Source organism: Oryctolagus cuniculus, chromosome 2 (genome assembly GCF_051225735.1).
Source record: "Oryctolagus cuniculus isolate XC-2025 breed Fujian yellow rabbit chromosome 2, ASM5122573v1, whole genome shotgun sequence".
In the NCBI taxonomy this organism is placed as follows: domain Eukaryota; kingdom Metazoa; phylum Chordata; class Mammalia; order Lagomorpha; family Leporidae; genus Oryctolagus; species Oryctolagus cuniculus.
In genome coordinates, this window is record NC_142868.1 from 150,164,366 (window position 1) to 150,189,436 (window position 25,071).

The 25,071-nt window shown below is 39.5% G+C and overlaps 1 long non-coding RNA gene and 1 other non-coding gene across 3 annotated transcripts in view; both read left to right on the top strand.

Annotated features, from left to right (window-relative positions):
- The window catches only part of LOC149128099 (uncharacterized), a 304,850-nt gene that overhangs the window by 245,230 nt on the left and 34,549 nt on the right, over positions 1-25,071 (top strand). The gene's annotated exons all lie outside the window — the stretch shown is intronic.
- LOC127490400 (U6 spliceosomal RNA) lies at positions 7,152-7,258 on the top strand. Its single transcript, XR_007918362.1, has one exon. It is a non-coding gene; the product is annotated as a U6 spliceosomal RNA (small nuclear RNA).

The window sequence follows — 25,071 nt, forward strand, 5'->3', positions numbered from 1 at the left end:
ATATATTTTTTTTTTTTTGACAGGCAGAGTGGACAGTGAGAGAGAGAGAGACAGAGAGAAAGGTCTTCCTTTACCATTGGTTCACCCTCCAATGGCTGCTGCAGCTGGCGTGCTGCGGCTGGCACACTGCGCTGATCCGAAGCCAGGAGCCAGGTGCTTCTCCTGGTCTCTCATGGGGTGCAGGGCCCAAGCACTTGGGCCATCCTCCACTGCACTCTTGGGCCACAGCAGAGAGCTGGACTGGAAGAAGGGCAACCGGGACAGAATCCGGCGCCCCGACCCGGACTAGAACCCTGGGGTGCCAGCGCTGCAGGTGGAGGATTAGCCTAGTGAGCCGTGGCACTGGCCTTGTGTTTGTACATTTAAACTATTCCTCTATGGCTTAGTGGAGTGTCTGCTTTTTCAGTTAATACCCAGAGGCATGTGCTGGGTGTGGCCAGGAAGCCTTAGTCAATGCTCAAGGGTTGGGTAGTATCCAGGGTGACACTCAAGTTGGGCCTGATAGATTTCCTCTATTGTCAGAAGGGGAGACAGTACGATCACCTCTGTCATAATCACACCCTCACCTCCTGTTTTCCATGGTGATCAATGTTCAGTGTTAGCCCACAGTGTTTATAACCCTCACTGTGCTGCTAGAGATTTATGTGGCCCTCTGCACACACTAGGCCATCAGGGAGCTCTGAGCCTCAGGCACCAGACACAGTGATAGCCCAGAGATCCACTACATCCTGCACCCTGTCATGTAGTCACAGAGTTCCCACAATCTCAGCACAACAAGGCTCCCACAGTCAGGGTGCAGAGGATCTGCTCTGCATTGTTAGCCTGGTCCACAGAGAGGTCCACAGAGGCAGAGGTGTTCCCAGAGCCAGCTATCTGTGGGTGCTCTGCTTCATGAAGCTTCTTTTTTTTTATAAGGACCTTAATCCCATTTACAACGGAGGACCCCTCATGGTCTCATCACGTCTGAAGGGTTATACTTAACACTGCCACATTTGCATCATCTGAATTTTGGAGAAGACACGTTCAATCCATAGCACCAACCAACCCATGACATGTAACACCGGACTTGAGTAAGCCTTCAGTTTGTTGATGGGAGTAAACAGCTGCCCAGGTAGAACAGGAGAACTTCCATGGATGCATGTTTGAAAAGAAGAAAGGGGGGGGCTGCATATATACTTATTCTCTCAATCAAGATGGGGTGAATAAAAGGGTAGAGAGATACCAAATTGGATATTCATGCAGAAGAATGCATCTGGAGTGGGGGAAAACTCACCCAAACAACCGTTTGCACTTTTCCTTTGTAAAGGTATGTTCTTCCCATTGTTTTATATGTAGACTAAACTTCTGGGTATAAACAAGGAACCAATAGAAATATCTTTAGAGGTAATAAGATCATTTAAAAAGAAAGTGTTATAAAAGTAACTAGTCATCTAGATTTTTCAAAAGAAATGAGTATTCAAAAGAAATGAAACAAAAATTATAAATGTGTATATTTGGGGAGTGGTGCTAGGGTTAAGAAGAGCACAGAAGGATGAAGCACAAGCCTTGGGCTTGGTTCAGCTGATATAGATGAAAGGAAGTGGTGGCGGAAAGACATTGACCATGTGAAACATTGGTCCAAGACAACTGTGTCTGTCCAGAATGAAATGTTAGGGAAGGGAAAGAGACATGCAGTGTGCATCTCATATTAACAAATCTAGTGTTCTTATTCTGCAGTGAATGGGCCAACACTAGGTGTAGAATGAGCAAACTTAGCTTAACGCTGTCCTTTGATATAATAAACACCAGTTTTATTAACCTGCTGCACTGATTTTACAGTCAAGTAGGTAACAGAATTCTAACGATCCACCCCCCAACCCCCCAAAAAAAGGCAAAACAAAACCTTTGCTCTTAGCATACTTAGAATTATCCTTCCAATGCCCACTTAAGTAGTTCTAGACTGACAGCTAAAGCTTTTCTGGATAATCTAAATCAGTTGCCCCTAAAAGGCAGTCATTCTGGATGGTAGTCCCTGAGATGTGAACTCTAGGATTGGGCACGTACTAATTCTTCCTGATAATTCCACTTGAAAAAAAGTTCAAGGATCTATACTACCTCCCTCTGGATATGTTAACTATTTTTAAAAGATGTTATCTGATATTATAACAATGTATGCAGAGCAATAGAGCCTGAGTTTGTTGTTTAAATATCTTTGATGCTGTGTCATAACAAATTAGCTTCTAAATGTTGCCAATTTGGCAGACAAAGCTGATTATTTCCTGCAATCACACTGCATATGTGCACAAGATTATAATTAATGACCAGGAATGCCAGCCATACTTGAATAATGATCCTTCAATGTTTAGGAGCTGAGCAGAGCAATTGGCATTTGTGCCCTCTTTTGGGGCAGAGGCGAGACAAAAAAGGCATTGAATCTGGATAGATCTATCAGTGTCAGGAAGTCAATAGTTTGCTGATTTCTGTTATAAATTTGAAGATTCTGGGGGAGTTATTGACAGAGTTGCTGCTGTGAATATTAACAGAGTGTTTATGTAGCCTTCACTGAAGCAGTGAAAGTCTTAATTAGATTGGAATTGGTCTTTTGGCAACTTTGCAATATTTGCTTCCTCAACATACCAGAATGCTACATGAAGGCTCTGATAGTGATATCTTTCAGAAGAATTATTGAGTACAAAATGTCAAGATATCAAAGGTGTTTAATCATAATGAGATCAGATTTATCAACTCTAACTTGCCTACAGTTTATATTTTTTTAGACTATATTTTTCATTACTTGACAACAATGTGGCCAAGAAGGAGTTTTTTAACTAGACAATAGCATCAAAGATTAAAAGGGAGCAAGGGGAGAGAGAGAGAAAGCACACATTTTAATACGTGAAGTCTATTTTAAGAAAATAATTTTAAATGCTGAAATTCCAAAGTAAAGTGCAGAGTGACTCTGATTTATTTATTTATTTATTGTAAAATCAGAGTTATAGAGAGGAAAGAGAAATCTTTCATCCACTGGTTACTCCCCAGATGGCTGCAATGGTTGGGGCTTGGCCAAGCTGAAGTCAGAAGCTAGGAGCTTCTTCCAGTTCTTCCATGAAGGTAGCAGGGTCCAAGTACTCGGGCCATCTTCCACTGCTTTCCCAGGTTACTAGCAGGGAGCTGGATTGGAATTAGAGCAGCTGGAACATGAACCAATGCCTGTAAGGAATGTTGGCACTGCAGGCAGCAGCTTTACCTGCGATGCCGCTGTGCTAGTCCCAGTGATTACATTTACAATAGGTGTATTTAGAGATACTAACTCCAAGCAGTAGCTCAGTAAAACCTCTTGTGTTAGTAAAAAATAAAGCAAGGAACTGACTTCTTATGTCATAATACCACTTTCAGAACATGACAAGAGAGTCTACAGTCCCTGATTTCTTAACGATGACTTGGATGACATTTTCCTGGAGTTTATCAATAAATAGATTCTTCACTTAGAAGTATTATCTTTTTTTTTTTTTTTTTTTTTTTTTTTGACAGGCAGAGTGGACAGTGAGAGAGACAGAGAGAAAAGTCTTCCTTTTGCTGTTGGTTCACCCTCCAGTGGCCGCTGCGGAGCAGCGCACCGCGCTGATCTGAAGCCAGGATCCAGGTGCTTCTCTTGGTCTCCTATGCAGGTGCAGGGCCCAAGAACTTGGGCCATCCTCCTCTGCACTCCCGGGCCACAGCAGAGAGCTGGACTGGAAGAGGAGCAACCAGGACAGAATCTGGCGCCCCAGACTGGGACTGGAACCTGGGGTGCCAGCGCTGCAGGCAGAGGATTAACCTATTGAGCTGCGGCGCTGGCCAGAAGTATTATTTTTCATCATGTGTGTATGTGTGTATGTGTTTGATCTTCTAGTTTTACCAAGATGTTAAAATTAGGGAAATTATATGCCATCTATTTCCTTTTGTTCATATTTGTATTGAATAAACATATAAGGATTGACATACAGAAAAAGCTACCTTAGGGATATCAAGATTATTTATCTTTTGAGGCCTCCATTGGCTAAAGCAGAAAAATATTTTTCAGAAACTCATCAACCGCTTTTACACAAGACTTTCTTCATTCTTCAGAAAGAGATATGGGGTAGGACCATGTGGTTGATTGTAGGAGACTGAACAGGACTTTGTGTAAGTGGCGCAAACTTTTTGATTTCTTTAAAACTTAAAATTTATTTTATCAAATTTACTGAAAAATAATCTCTGCCCATCACATTCTATACATTCAAAGTGTATAATGTGATGAATTTTGACAAATACATAAAATATTCTACAAAATGCAAATTAAGATATTGGAGAACCAAAAAGAAATCTACAGCTTTCTGGTTTGGGGCAGAAGTAAGAATCGACTATAATGAATGGAAATGGAAGCACATTATATCCTGATTGTGGCCATGATTTCATAGGTGTACTTTTTTTTTAAAGGTTTATTTTAATTATTTGAAAGGCAAAGTTACACGGGGTGTGGAGAGAGAGAGAGAGAGAGTCTTCCATCTGCTGGTTCACTCCCCAAGTAGCTGAAATGATTGGAGCTGGGCTGATCTGATCTGAAGCTGGGAGCCAGGAGCCAGTAGCTTCTTCTGGGTCTCCCATACTTGTACAGGGGCCCAAGGACTTGGGCCATCTTTTGCTGCTTTCCCAGGCCATAACAGAGAGCTGGATCAGAAGTGGAACAGCCAGGACTTGAACCAGCACCTATATGGGATGCCAGCACTGCAGGTGGTGGCTTTACCTACTATGGCACAGTGTTGGCCCCTCATAGGTGTACTTTTAAAAGATTTATTTTATTTCTTTGAAAGAGTTACAGAGGGATAGAGGGGGAAAAGAGAGAGAGGGAGAGAGAGAGGGAGGGAGAGAGAAAGAGATAGAGGGAGGGAGAGAAAGAGGGAGAGAGAGAGAGAGAGAGATCGAGATCGAGAGAGAGATCTTCTGTCTGCTTGTTTACTCCCCAAATTGCTGTAATAGCTGGGACTGGGCCAGGTGGAAGCCAGGAGCCAGGAGCTTCATCTGAGTCTCCCAAGTGGGATCAGATGCCCAACTACTTGGGTCATCTTCCACTGCTTTCCCAGGCACATAAACAGGGAGCTGGATCAGAAGTGGAACAGCTGGGACTCATACTGGTGCCCACATGGGATGCTAGCATTGCAGGCGGTGGCTCAACTCATTATGCCACAACACCAGCCCTGGTGTAAGAGCTTTTGATCAAAAACGTTCTGAGATTCTCTTATTTTTTTTAATGGACTGTGTGAGTATTGATTCAATCTTATTTCTTTTTTTTTATTTTTTGACAGGCAGAGTGGACAGTGAGAGAGAGAGAGACAGAGAGAAAGGTCTTCCTTTGCTGTTGGTTCAATCTTATTTCCGTGTAAGGGTTTTCTAGGGGTTTTGCTCTCAATTTCTTCTTCCTATTTGAGTCATAAAGGTTTTTTATTTTATTTTATTTTATTTTTTATTTTTATTTATTTATTTATTTTTGACAGGCAGAGTGGACAGTGAGAGAGAGAGACAGAGAGAAAGGTCTTCCTTTGCCGTTGGTTCACCCTCCAATGGCCGCCGCGGAGGTGCACTGCAGCCGGTGCACCGCGCTGATCCGGTAGCAGGAGCCAGGAGCCAGGTGCTTTTCCTGGTCTCCCATGGGGTGCAGGGCCCAAGCACTTGGGCCATCCTCCACTGCACTCCCTGGCCACAGCAGAGAGCTGGCCTGGAAGAGGGGCAACCGGGACAGAATCCGGCGCCCCGACCGGTTCTAGAACCCGGTGTGCCGGCGCCGCTAGGCGGAGGATTAGCCTAGTGAGCCGCAGCGCCGGCCCGAGTCATAAAGGTTTTTAATAGAAAACTCAAAAAATGATAATAGCGTATGTAGAAATTGTTATATACAGATTGAAATTAACTGCTTTATGAAGTTGATGTTTACAGAAAGTTAAATGCTCATGCTTTGCAGTTTAATAATTTGCATAATGATAAAGGCTCTAAAATGAAAACTAAAGAATGCATAGAAAAGTAATACTAAGTCTCATGAATATGACCAAACTCTGGAGTACTTCACTGGGATCAGAGATTCATGTCATCTCCACTGTCATGGGCACTTTTGCAGCATTATCTTAACTTCACAGGAGAGAAGTAATTAATTATGTTATCTTTGCAATATACCTTATATACTAACTCTACCTACTTTTGATAAAGTCATTCCATTGCTTTCTATCATTTCTCTTTGTAATTTCAGTATAATTTCTTCTCTGGAAAAATTTTAGATTTTATTATAATTACCTTATAGAGCTGTGTATGTCCTTAACCTTTGCTGAAGAAATACAGTGGACAAAAAGCAAATCCTAACTTACATTAATGGAATAAATTTGTTGTATTCAAAGTTGATGCTCAAATAGAAGCTCTAATTAACCTGCTAAGAGTCAGATTGGGGACATGAGGTCTTTGGGAAACTGCCATGTACCTCATCATGCCATAGTCTCCTGTATTCCTTTACTACAATATACTCAATCTCAGCTCTGCATTTACATTTGCAGAAAGACAACTCCTACGAATACATTCTAGAAATGTTCCTCCTCTGGAATATTTTCATTTTAATGAAATCATACCACAGAAACTGAATTCATGAAGCTTAAAAAGATAGTATTTGTTTAAATTAATGGGAGGAAGAGGATTTGAAGGTCCATAAAGATTTTTTTTTTAAGATTTGTTTATTTGAAAGGTAGAATGACAGAAAGAGAGGGAGACAGAAAAAGAGATATTTTTTTCTGTTGGTTTACTACCTAAATGACTGCAACCACTAGGGTGGGATCAGGCTGAAGCCTGGAGCCAAGAACTCCATCTGGGTCTCCCACTGGCGGCAGGGGTCTAAGTACTTGCACAATCTTCTGCTCCTTTCCCATGCACATTAGCAGTGGGCTTGATCCAAAGGATAGGAGCTGAGACTGGAACCACCACTCGGACATGGGATGCTGGCCTTGTAACCAACTGATTAACCCACTGCACCACCATGATTTTGTAGTGATTTGATTTTCAGATTTGATACTGGCATAGGATATATATTGTGTAGATATTTAGTAGTCTAGAGATCCTGAAGAAAAATCCAATAGGCAGCTGATACTATATGTTACTGTTTTTGTAAGAAATATAGTATAGTGCTCGCTTTGGCAGCACATGTTCTAAAATTGGAATGATACAGAGAAGATTAGCATGGCCCCTGCACAAGGATGACATGCAAATTCGTGAAGCATTCCATATTTAAAAAAAATAAATATAATATAGATTTCAATTCCATATAAGTTGCATTGAATTAAGCAGCAGAATATAGAACTCATTTTTCTTGCAATGTAACTTCTTGGGCCAAGTGCTTTCATTGTCTGTATAATATCTGATATATATTTGAACACTATTGAGTAAACATTCTTCGAGACTCATATGTCCTTAGCCTTTGCTGAAGAAATATGAAACATTGACCTTGCCATTATACCATTTATAATGACAAAAATTAAAGAAAATTTAGTACTTCATTGCATGGATTTAAGAGAAATTAAAAGAAAGGTGTAGAAAAGTCAAATTCATTTGGAAGATGAGATTTCCAGAACTGTGTTTGAAAGAGAGATACATTTTGTAATTGCCCGAGTTATCACAGATTTGTAAGGGCTATGGAAAAGTCATTTGATAGGTAAGGAGAGAATAATATAATGGAAATTGCTTTTCGCTCTTTTGTTCTGAGACCAGTCTCACATGTGCCTTGAGACAGTATTCAACTGGGGTAAGTGGTATGTGTTTAAGAACTTTAATTTAGTGGTGGTGTTTCAGTGTCTGTGTACTTTACCATGCAAAGGGTTGTTTAAGCACCAGCATCTTTGGCATTACCCAGTACTTTGTTAGGAAGGCAGAAGCTTATGACTCAATCCAGCCTTACTTGATCAGACTCTGCACTTCAGCAAGTTCCCAGGTGATGTAAATGCACAGTAAAATTTAAGAACTACTACTAGACATCCTGGAATCACTTAGGAAGCTATGAAAATCCTGATGCCAAGTCACATTCCATGTCTGTTATCTGTCAAGTCAAAATGCCATGAGTAGCTAGAGCAATGAGCATTAGGATTCTTTTTAAAAATTTTCTCAGGTAGTTCAGTGTGCATCAGTTTGGGCATCAGTGTACAAGGTATCACCACCTTGGCTCTTAGAGTAGCAGCAGGTAGAATCCAGGAGCATCTCTCAATACTTTATAAACTTGGACTAAGTTGCCTTTACAAATTCTCCCTGAGTACCCACAGGTATTAGCATATCCTTTTAATCTGTGTGTGAAAATTTAATTAGACATCATTTGAGCATCTGCTCTTGAGACTGACTTCGCTTTTCTCAAGATTTTTCTTCAGACAGGTTTGCCTGCATAAAATATAAAACATTGAAATTTCTGTTTCCCTTAAGGAATATGCAGTAACACAATTTGATCAAAGATAAATATGATGAAGTAAAATAGGATGTACTGTAAAATAACGTATTCTCCCTCTATGACAATTCATCTTAAATTCTCTTTTGTCTAGATAACTCCTCTAATGAATACAGATATTTTTATCTTTTAAAATAATTATTTCTTTTCCCTAAGTTTTGAATAATAGTCAGGAAGGTATCATTATTTAATCATTCATACTGATAAGAATGCCTTTAAAAATGATAAACATTCAAAACAGTAAAACATTACATGTTAGACATGTGGGGAAATCAAAGAGAATCAATATATCTGGAAAATACATTAATATACCTTTTGTACTTTCCTATGGAACTTTCAGAGAGGTTTATGAATCCAAATTTGAATTAGAACTGAAAGAATCAGGTATCTATTTTCCTGTATATTGCTGCCATTTGATTTTTCGGTTTTACTTACATGTATGCTTACATTATACCTCAGTAACTTTCCTTAAGGTACACCTAAGGCCACGATGAAAAATAATACAAAACCAGCCGGCGCCGCGGCTCACTAGGCTAATCCTCCGCCTAGCGGCGCCGGCACACCGGGTTCTAGTCCCGGTCGGGGCGCCGGATTCTGTCCCGGTTGCCCCTCTTCCAGGCCAGCCCTCTGCTGTGGCCAGGGAGTGCAGTGGAGGATGGCCCAGGTGCTTGGGCCCTGCACCCCATGGGAGACCAGGATAAGCACCTGGCTCCTGGCTCCTGCCATCGGATCAGCGCGGTGCGCCAGCCGCAGCGCGCCGGCCGCGGCGGCCATTGGAGGGTGAACCAACGGCAAAGGAAGACCTTTCTCTCTGTCTCTCTCTCTCACTGTCCACTCTGCCTGTCAAAAAAAAAAAAATAATAAAAAAAAAAAAAAAAAAAGAAAAATAATACAAAACCTCATTTTAAAGCATCCTTAAGTTACATTTGGAGGTAAACAGGACAAATATAAATGTATTTCTTTCCCAAATAGTATTTTGATATTTTTTCTAAGTATTTTTGTGTTTATTTGTATATTCACTCTTTTTTAAAAAAGATTTATTTATTTATTTGAAAGTCAGAGTTGCACAGAAAGAGAAGAAAGGCAGAGAGAGAGAGAGAGAGAGAGAGATCTTCCATCCAATGGTTCATTCCCCAATTGGCCGCAATGGCCAGAGCTGTGCCGATCTGAAGCCAGAAGCCAAGGACTTGGGCCATCTTCCACTGCTTTCCCAGGCCATAACAGAGAGTTGAATCAGAAGTGGAGCAGCTGGGTCTCGAACCGGCGTCCATATGGGATGCCGGTGCTTCAGGCCAGGGCGTTAACCCACTGCGCCACAGCGCTGGCCCCCATTCTACTTATATTAAATACCTAGAATAAACAAATCTGTTAGACAGAAAGTAAACTTTTAACAGTGAGGAGATGAATGGGCTGTTGCTGCTAACAGGGTGATGAAAATAAAATTAATGATGACAGTTGCACAATTATGAGAATCTACTAAAAACCACTATACTGTATATTTTAAAATGGTGAATTTTTTGATAAATTATACTTCAATAATGCTGTTATTAAAAAGCACTAAAATTATAAATTGTCTTCCACATACATTCTTCAAAATAATTTCACATTTTCTAAATTAGTATATATACCAATATAGACACATGCATATGCATTCATTATGTGGTGATGTTAACTGATCACTTGATTACTATTGATCACTTGATTACTACTTTATGCACTGGAAGATAAATATTTTCCCTCTTTAAAAACATTTTTTAAAGATTTTATTTATTTATTTATTTATCTATTTGAGAGGTAGAGTTACAGACAGTGAGAGGGAGGGACAGAAGGTTTTCATTTCGCTGGTGTACTCCCTAAATGGCCTCAATGGCTGGAGCTGCGCCAATCCAAAGCCAGGAGCCAGGAGCTTCCTCTTGGTCTCCTACGTGGGTGCAGGGACCTGAAGACTTGGGCCATTTTCTACTGCTCTCCCGCGCCATTGGAAGCAGAGCAGCTAGGACTTGAACTGGCACCCATATGGGATGCCAACACCACAGGCATTGGCTTTACTCTGCTACCTTTTTTTTTTTTTAAGATTTATTTTATTTATTTGAAGGACAGAGTTACAGAGAGAGGTAGAGACAGAGAGAGAGAGGTCTTCCATCTTTTGGTTCACTCCCCAGATGGCTGCAATAGCTGGAGCTGAGCAGATCCAAAGCCAGAAGCCAGGAGCCAGGAGCTTCTTCCAGGTCTCCCACGTGGGTGCAGGGGCCCAAACACTTGGGCCATCTTCCACTGCTTTCCCATCCATAGCAGAGATCTGGACTGGAAGAGGAACAGCCAAGACTCAAGCCAGCACCCATACGGGATGCCGGCACTTCGGGCCAGGGCTTTAACCTGCGGCACCACAGTGCTGCCCCCCCCCCCCCACTTCTAATACGATTCTCTGTTTATGGGCCTGGGAAACAGTGAATTTTTTTTTCCTATTTCTGTGAAGAATGCCACTGGTATTTTCCTGAGGATTGGAAAGAATTTGTAAACTGCTTTGGATAATATGTACATCATAAGAACATTAATTTTTTCGGTCTATGAACGTGGGAGAACTTTCCTGTTTGTGGGTGTGACTATTTTATCAGTGTTTTTCTTTTTTACATCCTTGATTAAATTTATTCCTATGTTGCTTTTTCTTTGTAAATATTGGGAATGGGAATGCTTTCATTATTTCTTGCTCAGTAAGTTTATTGTTATATATAGTAGTAGTACATAAAGCTACTACTGAATATTATATATTGATTTTGTATTCTATAATTTACTGAATTCATTTTTTGTTGTTATAATAGTCTTTTGGTCAAGACTAGGTTTTTCTCTATATAGATTCATATCATCTGCTGACAGTGGAAATTTAAATTCCTTCTTTTCTACTTGTGAAGAGTACTCTCATTATATTTATATGCCTACATTTGGATTTGTTCTTATTTTGTATCCCTCCCACTATCATTTATCCTCATCAACATTTCATCCTTGTTTAAGCCCTACTTTAGAAATTAGGAAACTCTGAATCAGTGACTGTATTTTTAACTATGAAAGTTATGGTATTTCTTTGATACTAGAAGAGAAATCCACATCTTATAAATATTATTCCTGTACATATTCTGCTATGCAATATTACTGTTCCACATCTGAATGGGTATGATGATTTTGAACACCCAGGAATGTGTTCTGTAGTATTTCTTTTATATGAAGCACAGCACTTGTCTTTGTGAGCAGGTATAGCATGTGGAACCTCATTAACCAACTCTGAAATCTCCAATTATAAAAGTCAACGTAAATAGACATGTTTACTACATCCTAATACATGCTCTTTTTTACATAAAATATAGTAGTACAGCTGGCAAGACAGCCTTATAAAGTAATGGTTCCTATGAACCATAAATCCAAATAACTGAATGATAGATAAATGGGGTTGTAAAATATGTATCAGTGGTTAGAATTTGTGTGTGATTGGATTAACATAAATAGTCTAGCCCTGGGTGCTATTCTGTGGATTAGTCCTTAATAACTCAAGTTTAAAACTGGTAAAAACCATCAACAAAGTCCCTGAGTCTCTTCACTTCATATTATTTAACAGATTTTAAAATAAATAGCAGTTACTCTGCATCTCTTTACTGATTTTATTGGTATATGTTTGATTTATACTTTTTAAATTCAGATCAGTTTATGTTTTTAAGCTAACAAGAAAACTCTGCTAGTTTTGCTGTTGACAAGTACAGAAACTCACATAATTCTTAGTAGCTGAAATGGTATCTATGACCTTGAATAACATAAAACCTAAATAGGAATGGAATTTTGATTTTAAATTTTGTTCTATTCACAATGCAAGATAAGATAGAGTGAATTCAATTCTCTAACTCATCTAATGTAGTTGAAAATGATTATTATGCCATTTTGTAGACTAACTAGAATTTAATTTTCTTTCTGAAAGTATGTAAAATATTCTGTGTGGGAAAACAAAAATAAAATATTCTGGCTGTCTATCATGGAGGCTCAAGGAGGGCAGATTCAAAGGATGTCTGAATCTGTTACTTGTCCATAGTGCCTGGCCCAAAAGAAGCATTCAGTACATTCTTTCTAATTGAATGAATGTTTGAGTGAACAAACTCTTCTTGATATGACACAGACCAAATTTGGAAATTAAAATTATAGACAATGGGAATGTGAATCATTAAAAAAGTCATTGTGATGAATTCTACTAAATCCCCTGGATCTAGCCAAGACTGATTTAGCTTGATTTTATCCATTTAATTATTTCTGAACTTCTTATTGCCTGCAGTGTATAAATGGCAAAAGTTAATTTCTTACTGTCACAAGATTTCTCTGGATGGTTCATAGTTCTACCAGCCATTTTTTGATAATACTTTCTAGTATCACATTATCTTTTGACAGACTGGTAATTAACCTAGTTCTTCATTAGGTAACAGAGGAAGATATATTTGTTTCAGTCATTCTTAATAATGGTATGACTTATTCCTAATCAAGTTGGGGTCTAATATATTAATGAGTATTATAGGGCTTACTAATTCCATTTACATTTAATTATAAAACAAACATTCACAATTTTAGGCACCTTATTATGTACTAAGTAATGTTTACTAAAGTATTGAATTTTTTTTTAAGATTTATTTATTTATTTATTTGAAAGTCAGAATTACACAGAGAGAGGAGAGGCAGAGAGAGAGGTCTTTCATCCGCTGGTTCACTCCCCAGTTGGCAGCAATGGCTGGAGCTGTGCCAAGAGCCAGGAGCTTCTTCCTGGTCTCCCACATGGAGGACTTGGGCCATCTCCCATTACTTTCCCAGGACACAGCAGAGAGCTGGATTGGAAGTGGAGCAGCTGGGACTTGAACCGGTGTCCACATGGGATGCCAGCACTGCAGGCGGCAGCTTCACCCGCTCAGCGCAGGTCAAAAGTGAAGTTTTAATACGCTATCATTTTTGATCTATTGGAAATAATGTTGAACTTACCTTGGCAAAAAAATTATCTAAATTGCATGCTGTGAGCCTGTTAAGAGCAAGGGTTTATAATTTCCCAATATCTTCATTAGACAGTAAGTAGGCACTCAATAAATGACTTTTAATTGATAGATTGACAGAGGCTTCTGTCTGAGGTATTTAATACTCTGCATTGAGTTCTCCCTGCTGTTGACACCGTGCTGAGGGGTCCCGGTTTTCTCCCACTGGAAACAAGCCCGCCTTTGGCTTCCAGAACCGCTCCGTTCTGCTGCTACCTCCGCCTCCTTCTTCTCAGGTCTCTTTCCGGTTTCTCCGCGTTTTTCTCCTGTGTTAGGGTCTGTGTGCCTGGGTTCCTCTGGCGCCTGCGCGCCTCTAGAACCTTGCCTGGAGTGGCCTCCTCCTCCCCAGTCGCAGGGACCTTCTGGGTTTCTCCCAGAGGTCCCCGAGCACATGTGGTAGGGCATCTTTAGGTCCCCTGCCCTGAGCCAGAGAATATGCAAAATCCGACCTCTTCCTACACCGCTGGCATGGCAGGAGCCACACTCCTGTCTCTCGGATGACGTCAGTGGTCGTACTGCTTTCCTCGCCCCATGGTCCCCACAGCAGCCAGCTGGAAATGGCACTAGACAAGGCGGAAAAGGGGGTTGGTAAACGGCAACTAATGGCCGAGTCTGCAGGAGGACGCAGGCTCGGTGCAGGCTCTCCTCCTGGTCTGAGCCTAGTGGTGGTCAGCAGAGCCCAGCACTCCTGCAGCCAGAGCTCACGGAGGAGCTGACCGAGCGAGCCGGGAGTAGTAGTTAAGACTGATTTCTTGTTCCTTTTTTTAAGGAGCCCATCACGTTCTGGAGTGTCTGTGGTAAGAACACCGACCTGAGTTCTGTGTCTAACGGGGCTTTATGCAATAGCTATGTTCCCTGTGTGCACTGTGTTCTCAGATCTCTAGAACTTGCTGGTCTTGCATAACTATACCCTACCTCCACTGAACATTGTGAACAAGGCTGCATTGACAGGGGGAGGGCAGGGGTCTCTAGATCCTGATTTGGCCTCCCTGGATGTACAATGCAGAGTGGGATTGCCAAGTCAGGTGATTGTTCTGGTTTTAATTTCTCGAGGAACTTCCACCTGGTTTTACAGTACTTGCATCACTGAGCCTGCCCCCAACATGATGCAAGGTTCCTACTTCCCCACAAACTTATCAACTCCTGTCATCCTGCTTTCTCTTGATAATAGATATCTTAGTGGGTGTGAGTGCTATCTCATTGTAGTCTGCATTGTGTTTCCCTGATGATTAGTAATGTTAAGCAGCTTTTTGGGTACATGTTGGCCATTTGTATGTCTTCTTTGGAGAAATGTCTATTCAAGTCCTTTGCCCATTTTTAAAAATTGGGTTATGTATGTGTGTATGTATTTATTTGTTAGTTACTGACTTGTAGAAATTCCTTACGTAGTTTGGAAATTAGTCCTTTAGCAGATACATGGTTTGAAAATACTTTCTTCCTTTCCTTGGTGATGGTTTCCTTAGCTGTGCAGAAAAGTCTGATGCAGGGTTTTTTTTCTTTTTTTTTTTTTTTTTTGGCCTTAATTTCACATCCAAGAAATTGTTGAGACCACCTCAGGAAGATTTCCTCCTATATTTTACAGTAGCTTTACAGTTTTAGATCTTATATTTAAGTCTTTATGCCATTTTAAAGAGTTATTTTTTATAAAATCAGAATTACAGAGAGAGAGAGAGATTGCTTCCATCAGCTAGTTCACTCCCTAGATGGCTGCAGTGGACAGGGCTGGGCCAGGCCAAAGTCAGGGACCTGGACTCCATCAGGATCTCCCATAGGGGTGGCAGGGGCCCAGGTACTTGGGCCATCTTCTGCTGCTTTTCCCAGATAATTAAGGAGCTGGATTGGAAGGAGAGTGTCCAGAATATGAACCAGTGCCCAAATGTGATTGCAGTGTCATAGGCAGCGGCTTAGCTCAGTATGCCACAATGCTCAACCCTTTAATCCATTTTGGATTCATTTTTCTGTGGGGTGTAGGATAAGGGTCCAACTTAGTTCTTTTGAATGTGGCTATCCAGTTTCCTCAATGCTATTTATTGAACAGATTATCACTTTCCTGTTGAGTATTGGCACTCTTGTCAAAATCTTTAGGTTGTACATGTGAGGATTTATTTCTGGGGTCTTAGTTTGTTCCATTAGTCTATATGTCTATTTTGTTGTTGTTGGTACCACATCTTTTTTGATTATTGTAGCTTTGTAATGTGTTTTGAAGTCAGAAAATGATGCTGTCACTTGTTTTTTAAACTTTTATTTAGTAAATATAATTTTCCAAAGTACAGTTTATGGATTACAATGGCCTTCCCCCACCCCCATAACTTCCTTCCCATCCACCACACCCCTCCCATCTCCCGCTCCCTCTCCCATTCCATTCACATCAAGATTCATTTTCAATTCTCTTTATATACAGAAGATCAATTTAGTATATATTGAGTAAAGAATTCATCAGTTTTTCACCCACACAGAACATAAAGTGTAAAATACTGTTTGAGTACTAGTTATAGCGTTAATTCACATTGGACAACACATTAAGGACAGAGATCCTGCATGAGGAGTAAGTACACAGTGACTCCTTTTGTTGACTTAACAATTTGACACTCTTGTTTATGGCATCACAAATCTCCCTAAGCTCTAGTCATGAGTTTCCAAGGCTATGGAAGCCTCTTGAGTTTGCTGACTTTGATCTTATTTAGACAAGGTCATAGTCAAAGTGGAAGTTCTCTCTTCCCTTCAGAGAAAGGTACCTCCTCCTTTGATGGCCCATTCTTTCCACTGGGATCTCACTCGCAGAGATCATACATTTAGGTTTTTTTTTTTTTTTTGCCGGAATGTCTTGGCTTTCCATGCCTAAAATACTCTCATGGGCTCTTCAGCCAGATCTGCATGCCTTCAGGGCTGATTCTGAGGCCAGAGTGCTGTTTAGGACATCTGCCATTCTATGAGTCTTCTGTGTATCCCGCTTCCCATGTTGGATTGTTCTCTCCCTTTTTGATTCTATCAGTTAGTATTCACAGACACTAGTCTTGTTTGTGTGATCCCTTTGACTCTTAGATCACCTATCAGTGTGATCAATTGTGAACTGAAATTGATCACTTGGACTAGTGAGATGGCATTGGTACATGCAATCTTGATGGGATTGTATTGGAATCCCCTGGCACAAAAAAAATTAAAAAAAATAAAAATACATTGCATTGGAATAATAAGGTATGTTATGATGAAGAAACAAACCTATTAGCTTAAAGTAATATGGTAGATTAGATTATATTTACAATTATTTGTTCTACTACTTGCCACAAAATCATAAATTCCCATTGGATTCTGTGTGACTTGCAGTGCCTCCTTGTTCAGTCTCATACATCTCTACCCCACTGACACAGGAATAGGCCTTTCGTCTTGCTTTTGCCAATGGAACATGACTATGATGCATTTCACAACCAGTTGTTTTACTGGCTGTTGTATGGTTCAGCTATGGCTCTTAACACTAGGTCAAGAGAAGGGCTGTTTTCTGAGGCTGTATCCTGGACTGGAGAATATATGCTGAGTGTAGATTCAGAGTGATAGCTGACCCATAGCCATCCCATAATGTGAGAGAGAAATAAATGATTGTTATTGTAAACCACTACAATTTGGGGGATATTTATACCTGCCCACTTATCTAACGAAAGCTCACTAATACTAATAGCAAAGGTATTTTTTAGTCATTGTGCCTACCCATCGACATGCCTGCTCTACATGCTCCATGCTTTATTATTCATGGTCCTGCCTCCAGGATTTGATGTCCCATAGCTTTCACCCTCATAAACGTTGATGTTAGTGTGGCAGAAGGAAAGAAACTGTTGAAATCTTCCTTCTAAAAGGAAAACACATCAAATTGGTTCACATTTCAAGGATGAAAGTATGTAACGTGGCTTAGCTTAATTAAAGGGGACAAAAGGAAAACAACTGACAAAACTGATGAACAGTGAAAGACCACCACAAAAATGAGCACTTTACAGTTTACAACCTCTTTTAGTACTGATTGAGTAGATTGATCTGATTTTGCTAGGAAGAATTCAGATTTCCTTGGCACATTCTCTTAGAAAAAACCTTTATAAATAACTTTTTTGAGCTGATAATGCAAATATGGAATCCAAGAGGACTAAAGACAGCAAAGAAAAGTGCATTTTATTTTTATTTGAATGAGTCTATAACTTATAAATTGATATTTAAGGGAAAAGCTAAAATAGTCCTGTCGATTACTTTATAATACATTTGTATGATAATAGAAACATTCTATAACTGTGCTGTCCAAAATAGTAGCCGCTGCTAACCTATGGCTTCTATGTCCTTGAAATGTGGCTAGTGCAAATGTGGAGAGCCAACAATGAATATTGTTCTGAAGTTTAGGTTTAAATGCAAATCCATATCTTTGGAGAAATGGTTTTCATGTGATCTCAGGTTTGTCCTAGAAAAATGCCCCACTTGTATTTGATTTTGTTTTTTGTCCCAAGTCTTATCTGCCCAGCATTACCCATCTTAAAAAAAACACAAATGTGAAAACCTTTGGAATCATTCCTGATTCCATTTTCTTTCTTGAAACCACATCAACTGTCAGCAGATCCCGTTTCTCAAAATGAATACAACGTGCAAGTCCTTGCGATCACCCCCACTGCTATTTCACCAGCTCATAGCACCATCACTTTTCTTCTGGACTGCTCTGGTGCTGGTTAATGGACACCTCACTTCCTAATGGTCTCCTATTCCTGATTGTCTTTCTTCCCAGTAATGTTGAATCTCATCACGTCTCTTCACAAATCCCTCTAATGTCCATAAGGCTTTTATCACCTGCCTAATGACAACCTTGTCCATCTTAGCTAAATAAGGCTCCTTGCTTTCCTGAACACTTCAAACAACTTAGTCTTTTTGCTTTCTATTCCTTCTGTCCTGCATGCATTTTCCTCAGAGATTTAAGGGCTGGCTTCTTCTCATTATTCAAAAGTATTTCTTCAAAGAAGACTTTCCTAAGTATATTATCTAAAATAATACCACTTCTCAATTTATGTCTTCTAATGTTGGTTTATTTTTCCACAAGTTTCTACCTGAGTTTATATTGTACATTATTTGTTTAGATTTTGTTTTAAAGATTTATTTATTTATTTGAAAGTCAGAGTTACACAGAGAAAGGAGAGGCACAGAGAGAGAGAGAGAGAGAGAGAGAGAGAGGTTCTCCATCCGATGGTTCACTCACCAGGTGGCCGCAATGGCCAGAGCTGTGCCGATCTGAAGCCACAAGGCAGGAGCTTCTTCCAGTCTCCCACATGGGTTCAGGGGCCCATGGACTTGGGCCTTCTTCTACTGCTTTCCTGGGCCATAGCAGAGAGCTGGACAGGAAGTGGAGCAGCTGGCACCCAGGCACCCATATGGGATGCTGGTGCTTCAGGCCGGGGCGTTAACCCACTGCAACACAGTGCCGGCTCCCGTTTAGATTTTTTGTTTGTTTGTTTTAATACTTTGTCTTTTCCCACTGGAATGTAATCATCCTAAGGCCAGGCATTTTATCTTATTTATTGCTTATCCCTATTTCCTAAAATAAGGCTTGACTCAGAGTAGAGGGTAAATAAGTACTTGTGAAATTAATGAATGAATTTCATAATTATTTGCAAACAATAAATAAACTCTTTTATAAAGAATTTTGAGATTTGACAGTAACTTGTCTTATACGGAGCCCATTAAGAAACCATTAGTTCCTTGCTTGTCTGTTAATTCCAGAGGCAATTAATTAAGACTAATAGATGGTTTCATTTTCTGTAATTTTGAATCATGCTTTACTAACAATTTAGAAAAATAAACATAGGGATTTATGGTGTTTAGACTGTCAATTCCAAGAGACTTTAATACTACAGATTTGCTTTTCTAGTGATCAGCAGTTATTTAGCAGTTCAAAGTTTAGCAGTTCAAAGTATATTTGAAAAGTTACTTTTTAAAATACATTTACCAATTTTAAGTGATGGACAATAGATAATAAGTGTTTTGATTTCAGAGTGCCTTCTAGGCTTTTATCTAACAAAGCCTCAGCCACTGCCTTCTACGGAGAGCATTTAAAACATCCTATTCTTTAAGGGTCCTTAGGTACATAGTGTTGTTCAAGCAAGAAGAATGCCTCAGGAGCCTACAAGGCCTTTCAGACACTGCACAGCTTGAGTGCTCGCCTGGCTTTTAAAAATAATCCAAGACAGTTATCCTGCATGCTTTCATACAGAGACAAAACTGGAGGGGATAAACAATATTAATTGAAAGCATTATCTGACTTATTACATCCAAATTTAAGTATTTCCCATTTGTCAGTTGAGAAAATTGAAATAAAGAAATTCAACCTAAGTTTACTAGAATAGTAAGTAATGGAATTAGAGTTGAAAGTTAATTCTGTGTTATAAATTCCCTGTTATTTCTGTTATCTTGTGGGCATAAAACACATATATTTAGGAAGCAAAGTTCTAACATGTAATAAATAGCCAAAAAAGGTGGAAAATACTTTAAAGTATTATATTACATCTTCAAACTTGTTCTAAAGCCTTAATATTAAATTCTGCCTTTAATGTTCCAGGAAGGAGTCTTTGACGTTACATCATTTTTCTTTCCAAATTTTACTAATTTAAAGGTGACTTGAATAAAACATTCATTAAAACTACAGTAGCCACTTATCCATAACCTTTAACAAAGCTGCTATTAACTTTCAATTGACTCACACTTGTGGATTGAACCTTACCTAATAAAGTATCCAATCCTTTCTAAATCTTCCTGGTAGAATTTTGACTCACATCCAGAAACTGTCTATAAATACTATACCTTAGCCAGTTCCATGCTTCCTACTTCTTGATTCTTAAATCACTGGAAAAGTTCAAGCCAATAATATTACCACTATTTAAGTAAAGAATATCTTCATTAGGTACATTTGAAGCTCTGTATTTTAATGATTGGTTTCTTTAATCTAGTTTTTCTTATAGGGAATGGCAATGCCAAATGGTTTTTAAAGGATTCAGAAATGCTCCTAGGTGAACTAATTTTATGCCATTTCATTTCTTTAACTGTTGTAATATAATCTTCTGTGGAATCTTTCTGATGGATATGTGCCCCTTGCCTCTCCCCAAATCTCATTTTCTGATATTTTACATAAACAAGGTACAAATGTATATGTATTATAGTTAAATACTTATCAGCTGTCTTAATCTCATCTGTATAAATATCCACAGCCTAACTGACTTGGAGTTATATTTTAGTACATAATAATTAAACATGTAGAAGAGCCAAGGAGGTATAGCAAACTTATCACATCCTTTTATTCTACATAGCTGCCATTCTCCAACTTTCTTTACCTTGCCCACAGAGATTGATCTGGTATTCACTCCATCAGTGTCTTCCTATGTGCACTGACTCTGGTTGGGTATGGTTAATGGGGACATCGAGGGAATGGAAAGGGATTCAGGTATGGGTACTCTGAGTATTTATTTCCCTTCCTCTCTCCCTTCAGGGTTGTCAGGGGTTGGTGATGACCTTCAAAGTAAGAACACTCTTTTTCTCAAGGTGGTCTTCTGTGTATGCCTCTCTTCTGGTTCTGGTAATGATTTTTTTAAAATTATTTAAAAAAAATATTTATTTATTTACTTGAAAGTCAGAGTTATACAGAGAGAGAAGGAGAGGCAGAGAGAGAGAGAGAGAGAGAGAGAGAAGGAGAGGCAGAGAGAGAGAGAGAGAGAGAGAGAGAGAGGTCTTCCATCCACTGGTTCACTCTCCAATTGGCTGTAACGGCCAGAGCTGTGCCAATCCAAAGCCAGGAACCAGGATCCAGGAGCTTCTTCTGTGTCTCCCACACGGGTGCAGGGGTCCAAAGACTTGGGCCATCTTCTACTGCCCTCCCAGGCCATAGCAGAGAGCTGGATCGGGAGTGGAGCAGCAGGGACTGCAACTGGCACCCATATGGGATGCTGGCACTGCAGGAAGTGGCTTTACCTGCCATGCTACAGCACTGGCCCCAGTGATTACTTTCTTTGTCTTTTTTATTTCCAGAGAGTTATGGTAGCTTCACATCTACTAATGTCATGCCAATATCCTATTCTTCTGTGTTTCCTACACTCACAGAGAGTGTCTGTAAATGAGTCACCCCTAACTTACTGTAATTTAAGTATGCTATTCATTTCCTTTTGAGATTTTACTACATACACTTTTTAAATTTTTTTTTAATTTTTTTTTTATTTGATAGGTAGAGTTATAGACAGTGAGAGAGAGACAGAGAGAAAGATCTTCCTTCTGTTGGTTCACTCCCCAAATGGCCACCACGGCTGGCGCTGCGCCGATCTGAAGCCAGGAGCCAGGTGCTTCTTCGTGGTCTCCCATGCGGGTGCAGGGGCCCAAGCACTTGAGCCATCCTCCACTGCCTTCCCAGGCCACAGCAGAGAGCTGGACTGGAAGAGGAGCAACCAGGACTAGAACCAGCACCCATATGGGATGCTGGCGCCGCAGGTGGAGGATTAACCTAGTGAGCCACGGCACTGTCCCCAACATACACTTCTGAAATATACAAATTTTAAAATTTATTTATTTGAGAGGCACAGAGACATAGATGGACTAAGAGAGTGAGCAAGAGAGAGAGAGAGTGCACTTCGCTTGCTGGTTCACTCCTCAAATGTCCAAAATAACTGGTGGTAAGCCAGGAGGCAGGACTTCAATCTGGAGCTTGCTTGTGGGTGGCAGGGACTCAAATACTTGAGTCATTATCTGCTTCCCGGATGTGCAATAGCTTGATGCTGGAATTAGCTGTGGTTCAGGGACTCCTGATATGGAACGCAGGTGTCCCAAGCAGTGTCTTTTTTAAATTTTATTTAAAGTTTACAAAATTCATGTATTTTCTATATGCAGATTTCAGAACATAGTGATGCTTCCCGCTGTACCCTCCCTTCTTCCCATGCCCCAACTCTTCTTCCTCCTTCCTCTCCTATTCCCACTCTTAATTTTATAAAGATATATTTTATCCTACTTTATACTCATAAGGTTAACTCCACACTTGTTAAAAAGGTCAGCAAATAATATGAAGAAAAAAACACTGTTCCTCAACAATAGAGACAAGGGGTGTAAATAATCATCAAATCTTAAAATGTCCATTTCACTCCAATATGTTACATTTTAGATACTCTATTAGTTACCACAGATCAGGGAAAATATATATATCTTTCTTTTTGGGACTGGCTTATTGGGACTGGTATAATGGTTTCCATTTGCATCTATTTTATTATAAAAGGAAGGATTTCATTTTTTTTTTTTTACAGCTGAGTAGTACTCCATAATGTGTGTGTATGTGTGTGTGTGTACAGCATAATTTCTTTATCCAGTGATCAGTTGGCAGTTGGTGGACATCTGGGTTGATGCCGTATTTTAGCTATTATGAATTGAGCTGCTAAAAAACAAAGAGGTATGGGTCAGTCTTTCATATGCTGATTTCTTTCTATTTGGATAAATTCTCAGGAGTGGGATGACTAGATCATATGGTGGGTCTATATTTGGATTTCTGAAATGTCTCCATATTGTCTTCCAGAGTTGGCTGCACCAGTTTACATTCCCACTAACAGTGGATTAGGGTACCTTTTTTCCCATATCCTTGCCAGCATTTATTTGTTGATTTTTGTATGAGAGCCATTCTAACTGGTGTGAAGTGAAACCTCATTGTGGTTTTGATTTGCATTTCCCTGATGGCTGGTGATCCTGAGCAATTTTTCATGTGTCTGTTGACCATTTGAATTTCCTCTTTTGAAAAATGCATGTTCAGTCCTTTGCCTATTTCTAAACTGGATTGTTTGGTTTGTTGTTGATGAATTTCTTGAGCTCTTTATAGGTTCTGGATACTAACCCTATTATAGTTTGCAAATATTCTGCAAAGAGTTTGCAAATATTTCCTCCCTTTCTGTGGGTTGCCTCTTCACTTAGCTGTGCTACTTTTGTAGTGCAGAAGCTTCTGAGCTTTATGCAATCCCATTTGTCAATTTTGACTTTGATTGCCCATACTTTTTGGGTCTTTCCTAAGAAGTCTGCCTATGCCAGTGTCTTGCAGAGTTTCTCCAATGTTCTATAGTAATTTGATGGTATCAAGTCATAGATTTAGGTCTTTAATCTATTTTGAGTGGAATTTTGTGTAAAGTGTATGATAGGGATCTTGTTTCATACTTCTGCATGCTTGGATCCCATTTTCCCAGCACCATTTGTTGAAGAGACTATCCTTTCTCCAGGGATTAGTTTTTTTTCCTTTGTTAAAGATAAGTAGGTTGTAGATGCATGGTTTGATTTCTAGAGTTTCTATTCTGTTCCATTGGTTTATATATCTATTTTTGTGCTAGTACCAGACTGTTTTGATTATAACTGTCTATAGTATGTCTTGAAATTTGGTATTGTGATACCTCTGGCTTTGTTTTTGTTTTATAAGCTTGTTTTAGCTATTTGGGGGTCTTTTGTGTTTCCATATGAATTGTAACATTTTTTTATAGATCTGAAAAGAATGTCATTGGTATTTTGATTGGGATTGCATTGAATCTCTAAATTGCTTTTGGTCATATGAACATTTTGATAATATTAATTCTTCCAATCCATAAACATGGAAGATTTTTTTCTATTTTTTTGTGTCTTCTATTTCTTTCTTTAATGTTTTGTAACTTTCATCAATTCCACTCCTAGATATAGACCCAAAGGAAATACATAAAACTGTATGCATGTAAATGTTCTTCAAAATACATTTAGAAGATTTTCACAGTAGTACTATTCACAGTAGGCATGTATAGGAAGTAATTCAGATAATGTAACCAATAATGTCATGGGTTAAATATGTTGCAATGTATTCACAGAATAGATTATTATAAAATAGTAAGAATGAAGAAGAGGTTGCTTCACAGAGAGATTTATGGTAAGGGTTATAAGTCAGGAAAGTAATTTTAAAAATTATATAGATTTATTTTAAATGATTACTACATAGTAATAATATATTTTTGAAATTTTTCATTTGTTTTCATCCTACCATGTGCTAGTTCAACCCCCACAATGTTCACAAAAGGCAGGGCTGAGTACCAGGCTGAAGACAGGAGCTAGGAAATTTGCTCTCTTCTGCCACATGCATGTCACAGGCCCAAGCACTTGGCCCGTTTTTCTCTGTCTCCTGGGCACATTAGTAGGAAACTGGATCAGAAGCGGAGCTGCCAGGAACAAAACCTGCACTCCTCGGTGGGATGCTGTTGTGGGCAGTGGCTTAAATCACAGTGCTGGCCTGGGGACATAAATACTTAAGTCATCATCTCCCACCTCCCATGGCAGGCATCAGCAAGAAGCTGAGAGGAAGCAGATGAGCCACAACTCAAACCAAGCACTTTGATGTGGCATGTTGGTCTCACAAGTGATGTCCTTAGTGCTGTGCAAAACACCTGCCCCAAGACCAGCACAGTTTTTAGTGGGGGTGCAGTACAATACATATACACAGCATAAAAGAAACAAACCAGGGAATTAGCCTTTTAATTTCCCTTCTCTTTTTGGAACCTACCAGCTCCTCTCTTCCAGTTTTTTTATACG